The following is a 14,158-nucleotide window of genomic DNA, read 5'->3' on the forward strand; positions in this document are numbered from 1 at the left end:
TCACGGTAATTCTCGAAGCGGGGCGGTAGGCCTTGCTCGGCACGCTCCGCGTCCTCCTTGTCCCATATAGGCTCCGCCACTCTGTAACCGCCGGGACCGAGTTGGTGGACCCCTAAGTTCAACTTCCGCATTTCTTTCCCGACTGACTTGATTCAGAGGTTGCGCTGCTCTCGCACTTCATCTTGAACTCCTTGTAGTCATCTTCGCTCATCAAAAGATATTTCGCCTTGATCTTCTCATAACTATCACCTTTTTCAACCATTGCCTTCACTGTCCTTTTCCAAGTAGACAGGGCCGTGCTCATCCTCGTGAGGGCGGCACCGTTCACTTTATTACGTGAGAGGCGTGTGTTTGCAAGCTCAGCGGGGTACTTGTATCGTTCGTGCAGCTTCGTGAAGAGGAGGCTGCGCAAATTCCCTCGGTCCTTATGCCTTAGGTTCTCGGTGTTGATCGAGACGGTGCTCTAGAGAATGCACCCGAGCTGAACCGAGTACCCCTTGATTACTTGTTTGGGCGCCGTCGGATGCCCGTCGGAGTTCACTTCAGTAAATTCCTCCCTGACGGTGCCGAGCACGCTCGGGCGCCGGTCCTTCCTTTGCCTCTTCAGTTGGCTGCCATCTGTGTGTGCGCCGCCATCATCAGTGGTGGCATCTGCAGCGCCATCATCAATGGTGTCATCCCCGACGCCGCTAGGGGTCGTGTAGTCAGGATCGGTGTCTTCCGCGGCGTCCTCATAGCGGTGAGGTTCTTCCTCCAACTCCTGGGACAGCTCCCAAAATTGCTTGCTGCCCGAACCGCCGACCTTGTCGTTGTGGGCCATGTTTCGCTCTAAATAGGAAAAAAGTTTGGTCAAAAAGTTGGTTATTGTCAAGGAACAAGATCATGGTCTCATCATTTAGGGTTTGTCGACACCGAGGCATCCTAAAAGCCAAGCTTTTATCATTTAGGGTTCGTCGACGCCGAGGCACCCTAAAAGCCTAAGCGTACATCATTTAGGTTCTCGTCGCGACACCGAGGCACCCTAAAAGCCAAGGTTTCATCATTTAGGGTTTGTCGACTCTAAGTTGGGCCTAATCACTTGGCTCTATTGCCACCTATGGTTTAATGCAGCAAAAATAAAGGGGCAGTTGATCCTTCTTAATTAAGTACTAAGATACCCCGACCCATGCATTAGTAGCAAGTACCCCATATGTCCGATTTTTAGCAAAGTCATGCTAAAATTCACGGAAAATTTCAGCATGACCTTTGCTGACATATGGAGTACCCGAATTTTCCGGAACGGAAGTTAATCGACATTCCGGCAAACTCAAGGGCCTCTCGGGGTACCTGCAAAATCATCATGACACGAAGGATGGAGACAAAACCTAGCAAACTAGCACCACAATGTGCCTCTACTTTCATATGGATGAAAAGGCCACAGACCATATGGTCCTCTGCTTTCATATGGACAAAAATCAGGTCAACTTGGACCATGGTAATTTACTTTCATGGAGCATGTGCATTGAGTCTAGAAGCAAAGACTCTACAGTGAAATGAAGAAAAACCTTGGAAATATATTTATGATAACTCTGAATGGATCAGAAGGTGCAGATGCACTTGTAAAAAAAGGTATGCATTTGCAGCAGCTTTGTTCTGATGATGACACCATTCTGTTAATAAGGCAAGATACACATACATACAGGTAGGAGCTGCAGCTATCAATTGCAATCTGACCACCATTATAACATGTGCCTCCAAAACCTAGTACTGAAAGGTGGAAGAAGGGCAAGAAAAAAGTGTTGCTGATGATGCAGAGATGGCTGGCTCCATTGACACACACAATCAATGGGCCTCCCAAATTAAACTGGCCACCCAGCCAGCTAGCTAATGATACTAGCCCATGATTATGCCCTGTTTTTACCCATGCACAACTCTCTTTTCTTTTTTGTAGCCCAAGGTATCCACCAAATAAGATCCAATTAAAAAGAAAAAAGTTGAGTTGTCTGCTTCAAAAAAATATGTTGTCCCAGTGTTGTAAGATGGACCAACTGTATCAAATACCACCAGAGATTATAGTTGGTAGCGATAATCAGTATCAAGTTATTCAGAGAAAAGAACATTTTGGGGAGCTTTTTTAGCATATTTGTTATGGTTCCTGTGGCAACTCTCAGCTTTTATATTCTAATGATACATGGCCATTGTCATTGAAGATGTCATGAATCATCTCTAGAGAAATTCAATCACCTAGTACTAACAAAACATCCATACATTACTAATGAATTTTGTTTCCAGGTGACAATTAAAACCTAGTACTGAATTTACTAATGAACTGATGATGCAGAGAAGCGTAGGAACAAAACCTAGTACTGAATCGGACTGGACAGATCAAATGTGCTCTTGAGATTGAACGAGATCGATCTAGGGTTTGAGCGAGGCTCACAGGAGACGGCGAAGACGGCGAAGCAGAGGCAGCGGGTGACACCGGAGACCAGCAGCTGCGCGAGGAGGAGCACGAAGAAGGCGCAGACGCCATAGACGGTGGAGGCGTCGGTGTCGTAGAGGCAGTAGGAGCTCTCGTCGTACTCGTCCGGCACCACCTTGCCCTGCGAGACAGAGAAGGGGCCGTCAGCCCCGGCGCAGGCGGTGGGCAAGGGAAGGAGGAGGGGTGGGAGGGTCAGGGGGGCGTACGGTGCTGCGCCGCTGCTCGGCGCCGACGGCGAGGAGGAAGGCGAAGATGTTGAGGAAGATGAGAAAGCCGCAGAGCGCGAGGGAGGCCGGCGGGGGTCGGGGCGGCAGGGGTGGGGACGCGGGGGTCGGGGGTGGAGTCCGGCGGGGGTCGGGGCGGCGGCGTCATGGGTCGGGGTAGCGCGTGGGTGGATCTGGCGAGGGAGAGAGGGACGAAGGGGATCTGGCGAGGGAGAGGGAGGAATTAGCTAGGGGGGAAGCTTACTAATGGCGCACCCCCCGTCGGTGCGCCATTAGTAATCTTTTTTATATAGCAATGGCGCACCAGCAGGAGGTGCGCCATTAGTAAACTTTTTTATATAGCAATGGCGCACCAGCCAGAGATGCGCCATAAGTAAATTTTTTTGTTGCATCTAATAATTTTAAGAAAATGAATATGAATATGAAACCGTAATAATTTTTATAAAAATAGTAATATTTTTTTAAAAAATATCATCAAATTTGTTATTTGAAAATATTTATGAATATGAAAAAATATCATCAAATTTATTATTTGAAAATATCATCAAATTTGTTATTTGAAAATATAATCAAATTTGTTTTTTTTGGATTTTTAGTTGCATTCATTTGTGACGGTGGAGCGGGGAGGGTGCGGTGGGTCGGCTGCGGCGGTGGAGTGGGGGAGGGTGCGGGGGGTCGGCGGCGGCGGTGGAGCGGGGGAGGGTGCGATGGGTCATCGGCGGCGGTGGAGCGGGGGGTGCTCGGCGGCGGTGGAGCGGGCCGGGGAGGGTGCGGTTGGTCGGCGGTGGCGGTGGAGCGGGGGAGGGTGCGGTGGGTCGTCGGCGCCGGTGGAGCTAGCGGGGGAGGGTGCGGGGGGGGGGGGGGGGGTTGAGATCGAGATGGAGGGGGATAGCGATCGAGATGGATGGGGATAGCGATCGAGATGGAGGGGGATCGAGATCGAGTGTCCTCATGAATATTCAATATTTTTTCATATTGAATATGAAAAAAATCATCAAATATGAAAAAATATTCATGAATTCAAAAAGTGCCCATGAAATTTAAAAATATTCATGAGTTCAAAAAGTGTCCATGTAATACAATCAAGAAATGAAGACTATGATTTAAATACAACCGATCTTAGCTAGCTATCTGTTCACAATCTTCTTGCCCTTATTTTTCGTAAATGGAGTTCTTCTCTTGAACGAACGTCCTTTAGGTAGGGTGGTCCTGCTTCTTCTTATGGTGTATGCTGCTACTTCATCGTCGTCGTCATGTTCGATCTTCGGGTCGCCGTACTTGTCGAAGTCTTGCTCATCTGCTACTCCATCCATTCCAATGATCTTCCTTTTGCCTCTCCTCACGACAACATGACTGGGCTTTGACGGGTCGGTAATGAAGAAGCATTGATCCACTTGGGAAGCCAGTACCCATGGCTCATTTTTTGCGGTGACGTTTGCGCCCGCGGTCTTGGATTTGGCTTCGGGTATAACCATGGTGGTGAAATACCGGTCTTCTTTTAGGACACTCTTGGCCCATCTGACACGGAACATCGGGACCTTCTCTCCAGTGTAGCTCAGCTCCCAGATCTCCTCGATCCTTCCATAGTATCTGTCCTTGTCGTTACCGGTGTAGGATTCCATCGTTACCCTGGAGTTCTGATAACCATCGCTCTTCATGTCCTTGTCCTCAGTGTAGAATGTGTAGCCGTTGATATCGTACGCCTCATAGGTCATCAGGTTGTGCTCGGCGCCCTGTGACAAGGCGAATATGAGTTGTTCTTCTGCGGAAGAATCCTCATGTAAAGGGTACGACAGAAGCTTCTGCTTGAACCAACGCGTGAAACATGAGTTGTGCTCTTTGATTATATCTCCGTCCGTCCTCTATTGGCCTCGGTCATTGTACGTCTTCTCAATAAAGGTTTTGTGCTCTACCACCCAAGGATCGACCATGTCTATGTGTTGTAGCGCGACTAGGTTTGCTCTTTGAAAGTCGGCGAGTCGACCCTCGAAGTCGACATGCATTTCGCGGCGACCCTCACGGTGACCCCATCTAGCAAGCCTGCCGAGGTGCCTGTTGACGGGCAGACCAACGGGGTTCTCGATGCCTAGATAATTCGTGCAGTAGGAGATGCACTCTTCGGTCAGAAAGCCCCTGGCTATGCTTCCCTCTGGACGTGACATGTTGCGAACATATCCTTTGATGACACCATTCATCCATTCGAACGGCATCATGCTGTGCAGGAACGTCTGCCCGAGTTGGATGATATCCTCCACTATATGGACCAGCAGATGCACCATAACGTCGAAGAATGCGGGCGGGAAGTACATCTTAAGCTCGCATAGTATCACCACGATCTCTTCCTGTAGCCTTCTGAGTTGCCTGACGCCAACCGACTTCCGAGAGATGATGTCGAAAAAGTTGCATAGGCCAAATAGCGTTTCACGGACGTGCGCGTCCATGATCCCACAGATTGCAACTGGAAGTATCTGCGTCATCAGCACGTGACAGTCGTGAGACTTCATCCGCTGAACTTCTGCTTCGCTGGGTCTAGGTATCTGCTTACCTTCCCCGCGTAACCGTAAGGAAGTTTTACTCCTATGAGGCAGGTGAAAAACTGCTCGATCTCCTCCTGACTTAGAGTGAAGCACGCGGGAGGGTAGTCATTTCCGGTCTTCTTGTCCTTTTTGCCTTTGTGACGACTTTCTGTGTTCTGCTTCGCCTCATCATCATCATCATCATCATTAGCGTGAAGCTCCTGCCTGATGCCCATTGATTTCAAGTCTGCCCTTGCTTTTGGCCCATCTTTGGTCCTCTCTGGCATGTTGAGCAGGGTACCAAGCAGACTCTCGCACACGTTCTTCGTGATATGCATGACATCAAGGCTGTGAGGCACACGGTGGATCTTCCAGTACGGCAAGTCCCAGAAAACAGACCTCGTTTTCCATACCTTCAGCAGCGGCTCTGGCGCCTTTCACTTCTTTCCCAGCTCTGGCGCCTTTTGCTTCTTTCCCGGCAGTGGGCAATCTTTCCAATTTTTCAACAGCTCGTCTATTTCCTCGCCGCTCCTCGTACGCGGGCGTCTTCGGGGTTCGGTTTCACCATTGAACAGATCCTTGCGTTTCCTCCATGGGTCATCGTCGCGAAGCCACCCTCGATGTCCCATGAACACAGTTTTCAAAGACCCAGGATCTCTATCTAGCTGGCGATACGTTGTGTCATCCATGCACCTGACACATCCAGAAAATCCATGGACCACCTGCCCCGCAAGATATCCGTAACTGAGATAGTTGTGCACCGTCGTGAGTAGTGCGGCTCTCATAGGGAAATATTCTTTCTCTGCGGCGTCCCACGTATTGGCTGGCGTTTTCCACAGCGTGTCTAGCTCCTCTTTCAGCAGCCCCAGATACAGATTGATGTCGTTCCCTGGTTGTTTTGGCCCTTCAATTTGCATACTCATGTGAATGTACTTCCTCTTCATGCACAACCAAGGGGGAGGTTATACATCCACACAAACACAGGCTAGGTGCTATGTGTGCTTCTTTGGCTGCCAAACGAACTCCATCGGTGCTCATGCCCAGCACGATGTTCCTTGGATCGTTCCCAAATTCTGGGTCTTCGAAGTTCAACGCTTGCCACTGGCTCGCATCCTTAGGGTGACTCAGCATCTTGTCTTTTTTATTTATCTTCGGATCATTTCCGTCATCTTCCCGCTTCTTCTCCTCCCTATCCCATGCCAACGCAGGAGCTTTGCTACCTTAGGGTCCGTGAAATACCGATACAGACGAGGAGTGATCGGAAAGTACCACACCACTTTGGGAGGAGCTTTCTTCCTCTTCTTGTATCGAGTGACGCCGCACACCGGACATATGGTAGACTTTGCGTGCTCGTCCCGATAAATGATGCAATTGTTCATGCACACATGGTATATCACGTGCGGTAAATCTAGAGGACACACGATTTTCTTCGCCTCCTCGAAACTGGTCGGGCACTTGTTCCCCTTGGGAAGATGTTCGTGCCAGAATGACATGTTCTCGTCGAAGCATGCGTCGGTCATTTTGTGTTTTACCTTCATCTCCAGAGCCATGAGCGTTACTTTCAGGCGGGTATCCTCGGGCCTGCATCCTTCATACAATGGAGTAACCGCATCTATCTCCAGTTGATCCAGCTTGGCTTTCTCTCGGGCGGCAGCTCTTGCGTTATCTGTCTGCTTGAGAAGCAGCTCTTGAATATGAGGGTCCTGCACCCAGCCTCCATCATCGTCTGCTCCGGCATCTTCATCTTCATGATCATGCCCTTCGTCTTGATCTTCCTCATCATCATGTCCGGCATCTTCTACATGATGATTTTGTATAGCATCACCGATATGATCATGTCCTGGAGATTCTTCGTCTTCTCGCCCGCCCGAGCCGCGGTGGTTGTCTTGCTGCCCTTCCTCATTTCTTGCCCAGCCCCCATGGACGACTTCATAGTCATATTCATCACCTTGCCACCGACAGCCATCCATGAAACCACGCAAGAGTAGGTGGTCCCGCACCTGCCCGGAATCCGGGTCCGCAATAAGGCTCTTCAGCTTGCATCTTCGACACAGATATCTTATCTCCGTCTCGTTCTTTTGAAGCATCTCGGCCTTCGCGGAGCTCAAAAACCTATTCACGATGCCTTCGGTCATCGTGCGGACCATGGTCGCCTGCGGGGTAGAGCAAAACAATATTTTAGAACCAAGAAATTTTTTGGCATGACTTTCCCTAAAAATAGGACCAAAAAGAATGCATAGTGCCAAAATTCTCGCCGAAACCGAAATGAATGAACATTCCGACAAAATATTGGCAACTATCGCATTTCAAATACCGGTACCTGCAAACACAAACATATATGCAACACCACAAACATATGCAACACCACAAACATACATAGATCTAGCTAGGCCACAAAAAGTGCATGTGCACGTTGTTGGAGCGAGCTAGGGAGAAAAAAGTAGATCTACAACATAAAGATAGCTTTCCCCTTACTTACCTATCAAAAAAAGGTAACTTAACCACTTAAATTTTGATGAATCTATGGTGCAAATGAGGTGAGGAGGAGGAGGCAGCCGACACAAGCTTGGAGAAGGAGGTGGAGGGAATGAAGTGGGAAAGTGAGTGTGTAGGTGTGGTTGTCCAAAATATCTAGCTGGTCCCAGGTTACTAATGGCGCACCACCCACTCATGCGCCATTAGTAACCCTACATACTAATGGCGCACCTGCTGGTGGTGCGCCATTAGTAGGTTTGCAAAAAAAAATAAAAAATATATATATACTAATGGCGCACCGTGGCAGAGTGCGCCATTACTAGTTTAAACTAGTAATGGTGCACTATGCCATGGTGCGCCATTATTAGTTTTGCAAAAAAAGAATAAAAAAGTATAGTAGTGGCGCACTTGGTTGTTGGTGCACCATTACTAGTTAGAACTAGTAATGGCGCACTGTGCCTGGATGCGCCATTAATATGTTTGGAAAAATGGAAAGAAAGTTTTTGTTACTAGTGGCGCATCATGTGTCTGGTGTGCACCATTAGTGTCAATTTCATCTATAGCCCTTTTCCTAGTAGTTCGGGCTTCTTGCTTCTCCCGCTCAATGCGCTCCTTGGCCGCTTTGTGTTCGGCCTCGGACAGCGCCTTCTTCAGGGTCTCCACCTCGGTCGTGGCCCCTGGAAAATCTATGATGATGCTATTACTTTACACCAGAACTTCCTTTTAAATATATAGACAAAGGCATTTCTTAGCTTTGCTCTCCTCGAGCTGCCTCTTGGTAAGGCCGAGCTTTTCCTCGGTCCGCTCCAGGTCCTGCTTCAGTGCAGAGACGTCCGAAGTACGTGCGGTAGCGCCCAGCAGTGAAGCCTGCACATACACATTGACATATTCTGATTAGACTCATGAGTTATCAATTGATCCTCTATTTGGCCTTTCTTCGCGAACGCCAAACAGAGCATCAGGGGCTACTGTCTATACAGTAATATTTTTCCTATACTTTTATTACTTACCTCAAAGCCTGTTAGGAGGCTGGCACAACCTTCGGTCAGTCCGTTTTTGGCGGACTGAACTTCCTCAATCACCGCACTCATGATAGTGCGGTGCTCTTCGTCGATGGAAGCGCCGCGAAGCGCTTCCAGCAAGTTGTCCGGTGCCTCTGGGTGAACAGAGGCCACCGGCATGGGTGGCTTGCCCCTCTTAATGAGGGGACGCCTGCTGGTGTCCGGAACCACCAAAGGTTCCGATGAAGTGTTCGCCTGGGAGCCGAACTTGGAGCCCGTGGGGACTTTGCTCCCTTTGCGCCCAGGGTCTGGAAGGTCGCCTCGAGGCGCCCCCAGGACTACCTCCCTTTGGACCCGTGCCTATTGAGACAACACCTTGATGTTGTCCGTAGGGCAAGGGGTGGAGGCGGTCGAAAGTGAACCACTTTTCATATCCGACGAGTCCAAAGAACCGTCTCACGAAGATACGTCGATACGGGCTAGGGACAGGCTGCACGATCATATTCAGCATAAGTAGAAGCAGTGTAATGAAACATTCCATGAATTACTATGGTATCCGGATACTTACGACTTCGCCTGGGGCTTGTCCCTAGGGAACCACTCGTCGTCACTATGGGCGGCCGTAGTGGAGCAGTCCGGACGGACGGTCCATCCCTTCTTGGACCCTTTGGCCTCCCCGGTGGGGTCGACCTTCCTTTTCTTGTCTCCCCCGGCTGGGGGGAGAACTTTCCTCCTCCTCCTCCTCGTTTTCGTGGGAGGAGTGCGCGTCGGAGTCATCGGACGATGAGTCCGATACAACCTTATGCCAGAGACCCTTTCGGGTCCCCATGGCCTTCTTCTTGGTCTTCTTCATCGGCACCTCGTAAGGTGCTGGAGTCAGCATCTCCGTTAGGAGAGCGTCTGCATGATCTTCGGGCAGGGGGTCTGGGCAATCTAGCTGCTCCGCTCTCTTTATCCAGTCCTATTAATGACATGGAAGCTTAGATCCTGCACATGACTTAACTGGGGCAAATAAATACCCTGTGAGATATAAAAAACTTACCGGATTGGCGCGGCGCTTTGCGCTGAGTCTGCGGTCCTCGGTGGGGGAAGGAGGTACCTCAGCGCCCTTGAATAGCACCCTCTAGACGTCCCCGTGCATCGTGCCATAGAGCTCTCGCAGCGTCTGTTGCTTGGCTGGGTCAAACTCCCACAAATTGAATGCCCGTCGTTGACGCGGGGGGATCCGGCGGAAGAGCATGACCTGGACCATGTTGACGAGCTTGATTTTCTTGCTCGTCATGTTCTTGATGCAGGTCTGGCCCAGGACAGGCCCTTCTCTTTCCAGGAGGTGAGCCATGTGGGGATTTCGGATCGAAATCTGGGGGCCGCCACCCAGTTGGAGTCGCGCGGCTCGGTGATGTAGAACCACCCCGATCGCCACCCCTTTATGGTATCCACATAGGTGCCCTTGAGCCTGGTGACATTAGGCATTTTGCCCACCATGATGCCTCCGCACTCTGTTTGCTGGCCAACCACCACCTTCGGTTTGACATTGAAGGTCTTCAGCCATAGGCCGAAGTGGGGCCTGATGCGGAGGAAGGCCTCGCACACGACGATAAACGCCGAGATGTTGAGGATGAAATTGTGGGCCAGATCATGAAAATCCAACCCGTAGTAAAACATGAGCCCGCGGACAAACGGGTGGAGGGAAATCCCAGTCCACGGACGAAGTGGGTAAGAAAAACTACCCTCTCATAAGGTTCGGGCGTAGGGATGACCTGCCCTGCATCTGGCAGCCGGTGCGCGATATCCGCAGCCAGATATCTGGCTGCCCGTAACTTTGCAATGTGCTCCTCCATGACGGAGGAGACCATCCACTTGCCTCCTGCTCCGGACATGCTTGGAGTGGTTTGAGAAGAAGAACGCGAGCTTGGGCGCTGGAGCTTGACTGCGTGAGAATGGATAAGCAAGGGGGTAGAAGGCGTGGGTAAAAGGGGTGAAACCTTGTCCTTTTATAAGGGCGGAAGAGGCGATGCGCCTCCCCGCTTGCCTGATAAAATCGTTTATTCCCCAGGCGCCGTAATTGATGGTGCGATTGGGTTACCCACGTCCGTATTGATGAGAATCCCGTAATAAGGGGGACACGATCCCTGCTTTGACAAGACGTGTCAAGAAAACCACCCCGCGTTATGTGTGGTGCTGGTTGTGAAAAACGGTTCGAATAATGACCAGGCCATGGCGTGATGTCATGCTGTCAAACGTGTCAGCAGATTGAATTTCTGGAAATATTATTCTCTCTACGGTGGTAGGTGGAACTTGTTTCGCAGAGCCGGACACTATCGTTGTGTTCAAAACCTTCTATGGAGTATTCGGAGGAGGAACCCGCCTTGCAATGCTGAAGACAAAAACTGTGCGCCGGATTCATCGTCATTGAAGCCTGGTTCAGGGGCTACTGAGGGAGTCCTAGATTAGGGGTTCTCCGGACAGATGGACTATATCCTTTGGCCGGACTGTTGGACTATGAAGATACAAGATTGAAGACTTCTTCCCGTGTCCGGATGGGACTTTCCTTGGCGTGGAAGGCAAGATTGGCAATATGGATATGTAGATCTCCTCCCTTGTAACCGACTCTGTGTAACCCTAGCCCCCTCTGGTGTCTATATAAACCGGAGGGTTTAGTCCGTAGGACAAGATACAATCATACCATAGGCTAGCTTCTAGGGTTTAGCCTCTACGATCTCGTGGTAGATCAACTCTCGTAATACTCATATCATTAAGAACAATCAAGCAGGACGTAGGGTATTACCTCCATCAAGAGGGCCCGAACCTGAGTAAAACATCGTGTCCCCTGCCTCCTGTTACCATCTGCCTTAGACGCACAGTTCGGTACCAACTACCCAAGATCCGCCGGTTTTGACACCGACACTGGGCCTTGGGCCTTGTCGTCCATCTGACCCACCCGCCAGGTTACTAATGAGTCGCCAAGATTGGGCGGGTTACCCGTGAGTCGCCAAGCTCCGGGCGGGTCACCAGTGAGTCGCCAAGATCCATCCGGGTCATACATCCAGCCGGGTTACACCGCGGGGTATATCCCCGATATTATCCCCCAGTTTAATTTGGATTTATCCATGTTAAACTAATCTGCAATATAAACACAAGAACAAATTTGACAGGTTGTGCTCTGGGTTAAATATTTTGTAAGTCGGCACCTGATCATCCTTAAATCCTTGTCATTTCCTCCTTCTAGAAAATCCGGATCAATAGACCAGTTTCATAATCAATTTGCTTGTAGAAGAAATATTGTAAATAAAGAATCCATTTGATTCGGCCTTCAATGCTCCGACTTGACAAAAATCACTAGTAGAAAACAGGGCTTTGGTCCAGGCCGGGTCAGCCCATTAGTCCCGGTTCAGTCCAGAATCGGGACCAATGGGGGCATTAGACCTGGTTCGTGAGCCCAGGGGGGCGGCCGGGCCACGTCGGCCATTGGTCCCAGTTCATCTGGACCTTTTGGTCCCGGTTGGTGGGACGAACCGGGACCAATGGGCCTCGCTCCTGGCCCACCACCATTGGTCCCGGTTGGTGGCTTGAACCGGGACCAAAGTCTCCCCTTTAGTCCCGGTTCATGCCACCAACCTGGACCAATGAGGTGCCTATATATACCCCCTCGCGTAAGAGCAGAGCACACTGTTCTGTTTTTTTTCTGGCCGAGGGGGAGAGGGCTTGGTGGTGCTCTAGCTCACCTCCTATGCACACAAGGTATTCGATGGAATGCCCGAGCCACACTACTTAAGCTTTCTCCTCTCCAAGCTCGACCTCCAAGCTCCATTTTCCTCAATATTTGTCTAGATTTAGCGGTCCATCACGCCCCGTCCCCGTCTTCACCGCCGTCAATCACCCACGCCGAGCTCATCGCCGGCACCACCGTGGTGAGCCTCTTGTTCTTATCTTCTTTCTGAAAGGAAAAATATTCTTACTTGTATGTTTACATAGATACTTGTATTATTTTCTTACTTTTATTATTGCATCTTATATAGTGCGATGGTTTTGGTATCCGCCCCCGTCGGCCCTCGTCCTGTCTATGATTCAGATGTGGTATATATATTATCTTTATAACTATTGGTTCATTTATTGTTTATGAGATTTATGCCGACCAACGTGACATAGATTTTATTTATGTAGGATGTATGTGAATCGGAAATGCCAACCGACCCTATTGTCGAGAGGTTAAATTTAGTTGAAGAAGAAAACAATTTGTTGAAGGAAAAAATAAAAAAAATTGAGGAGGAGAAGATGATATTGGAGTTGCATGTTGCGGATGTCGTCGATGATCACAAGATCAATATGGATGCAATGCGCTTGAAGATTAGAAAGATTAGAAAATATGCCATTCATACCGAGGCTTGGTATCATTATGCCGTTGGATCAATTGTTACCTTGGTTGCGATTATGATCGCATTTGTTTTCGCATTGAAATGTTTTACATAGTTTCAATGTATGGTTTAATTAATTAGATGCTCTAGAGAGCTATATGTTGTTAGATGAGAACTATGTATGCACTTTGGTTTTAATGTGATTATGAACTTCTATTAATTCGGACACTTAGTTATATATAATGCACGCAGATGAACCAGCAATGGATGTACGGTGACAGACACACCTCCGAGTACATTAAGGGCGTGCATGAGTTTCTCGATGCGGCTGAGGCAAACAAGCAGAATGGTTTTATGTGTTTTCCATGCACTGAATGTGGGAATACGAGGTCTTACTCTAACCGGAAAATCCTTCACTCCCACCTGCTTTACAAGGGTTTCATGCCACACTATAATGTTTGGACGAGGCACGGAGAAATAGGGGTTATGATGGAAGACGGCGAAGAAGAAGAGTACGATGACAACTATGTGCCCCCTGAATACGGTGATGCTGCAACAGGGGGAGCTGGTGAAGATCAAGAGGAACCAAACGATGTGCCCAATGATGCTGCAATGGGTGAAGCTGCTGAAGATCAAGAGGAACCAGACGATGTTCCCGATGATGATGATCTCCGCCGGGTCATTGTCGATGCAAGGACGCAATGCGAAAGTCAAAAGGAGAAGCTGAAGTTCGATCGCATGTTAGAGGATCACAAAAAATGGTTGTACCCCAATTGCGAAGATGGCAACACAAAGCTCAGTACCGTACAGGAATTGCTGCAGTGGAAGGCAGAGAATGCTGTGGCTGATAAAGGATTTGAGAAGCTACTGAAAATATTGAAGAAGAAGCTTCCAAAGGATAACGAATTTCCCGACAGTACATAAGCAACAAAGAAGGTCGTATGCCGTCTAGGATTGGAGGTGGAGAAGATACATGCATGCCCTAATGACTGCATCCTCTACCACGGTGCATACAAGGATCTGAACACATGCCCGGTATGCGGTGCATTGCGGTATAAGATCAGACGAGATGACCCTGGTGATGTTGACGGCGAGCCCCCAGGAAGAGGGTTCCTCCGAAGGTGAT

The 14,158-nt window shown here is 49.4% G+C and overlaps 1 long non-coding RNA gene across 2 annotated transcripts in view; it reads left to right on the forward strand.

Moving 5' to 3' along the window:
- The window catches only part of LOC147978270 (uncharacterized), a 197,981-nt gene extending 184,799 nt beyond the window's left edge, over positions 1–13,182 (forward strand). Inside the window, exons 1-3 of one of the 2 annotated variants that reach the window (XR_015599566.1) lie at positions 12,552–12,588; positions 12,697–12,754; positions 12,842–13,182. This is a non-coding gene — a long non-coding RNA (uncharacterized LOC147978270). Of the gene's footprint in view, positions 1–12,551; positions 12,589–12,696; positions 12,755–12,841 lie in introns of those variants that run through there. The other variant, XR_015599565.1, reaches the window with a different exon arrangement.
- The last annotated feature ends 976 nt before the right edge of the window (positions 13,183–14,158 follow it).

Source organism: Triticum urartu, chromosome 3A, assembly GCF_056163025.1.
Source record: "Triticum urartu cultivar PI428250 chromosome 3A, HENAU_Tu73, whole genome shotgun sequence".
Lineage (NCBI taxonomy): Eukaryota > Viridiplantae > Streptophyta > Magnoliopsida > Poales > Poaceae > Triticum > Triticum urartu.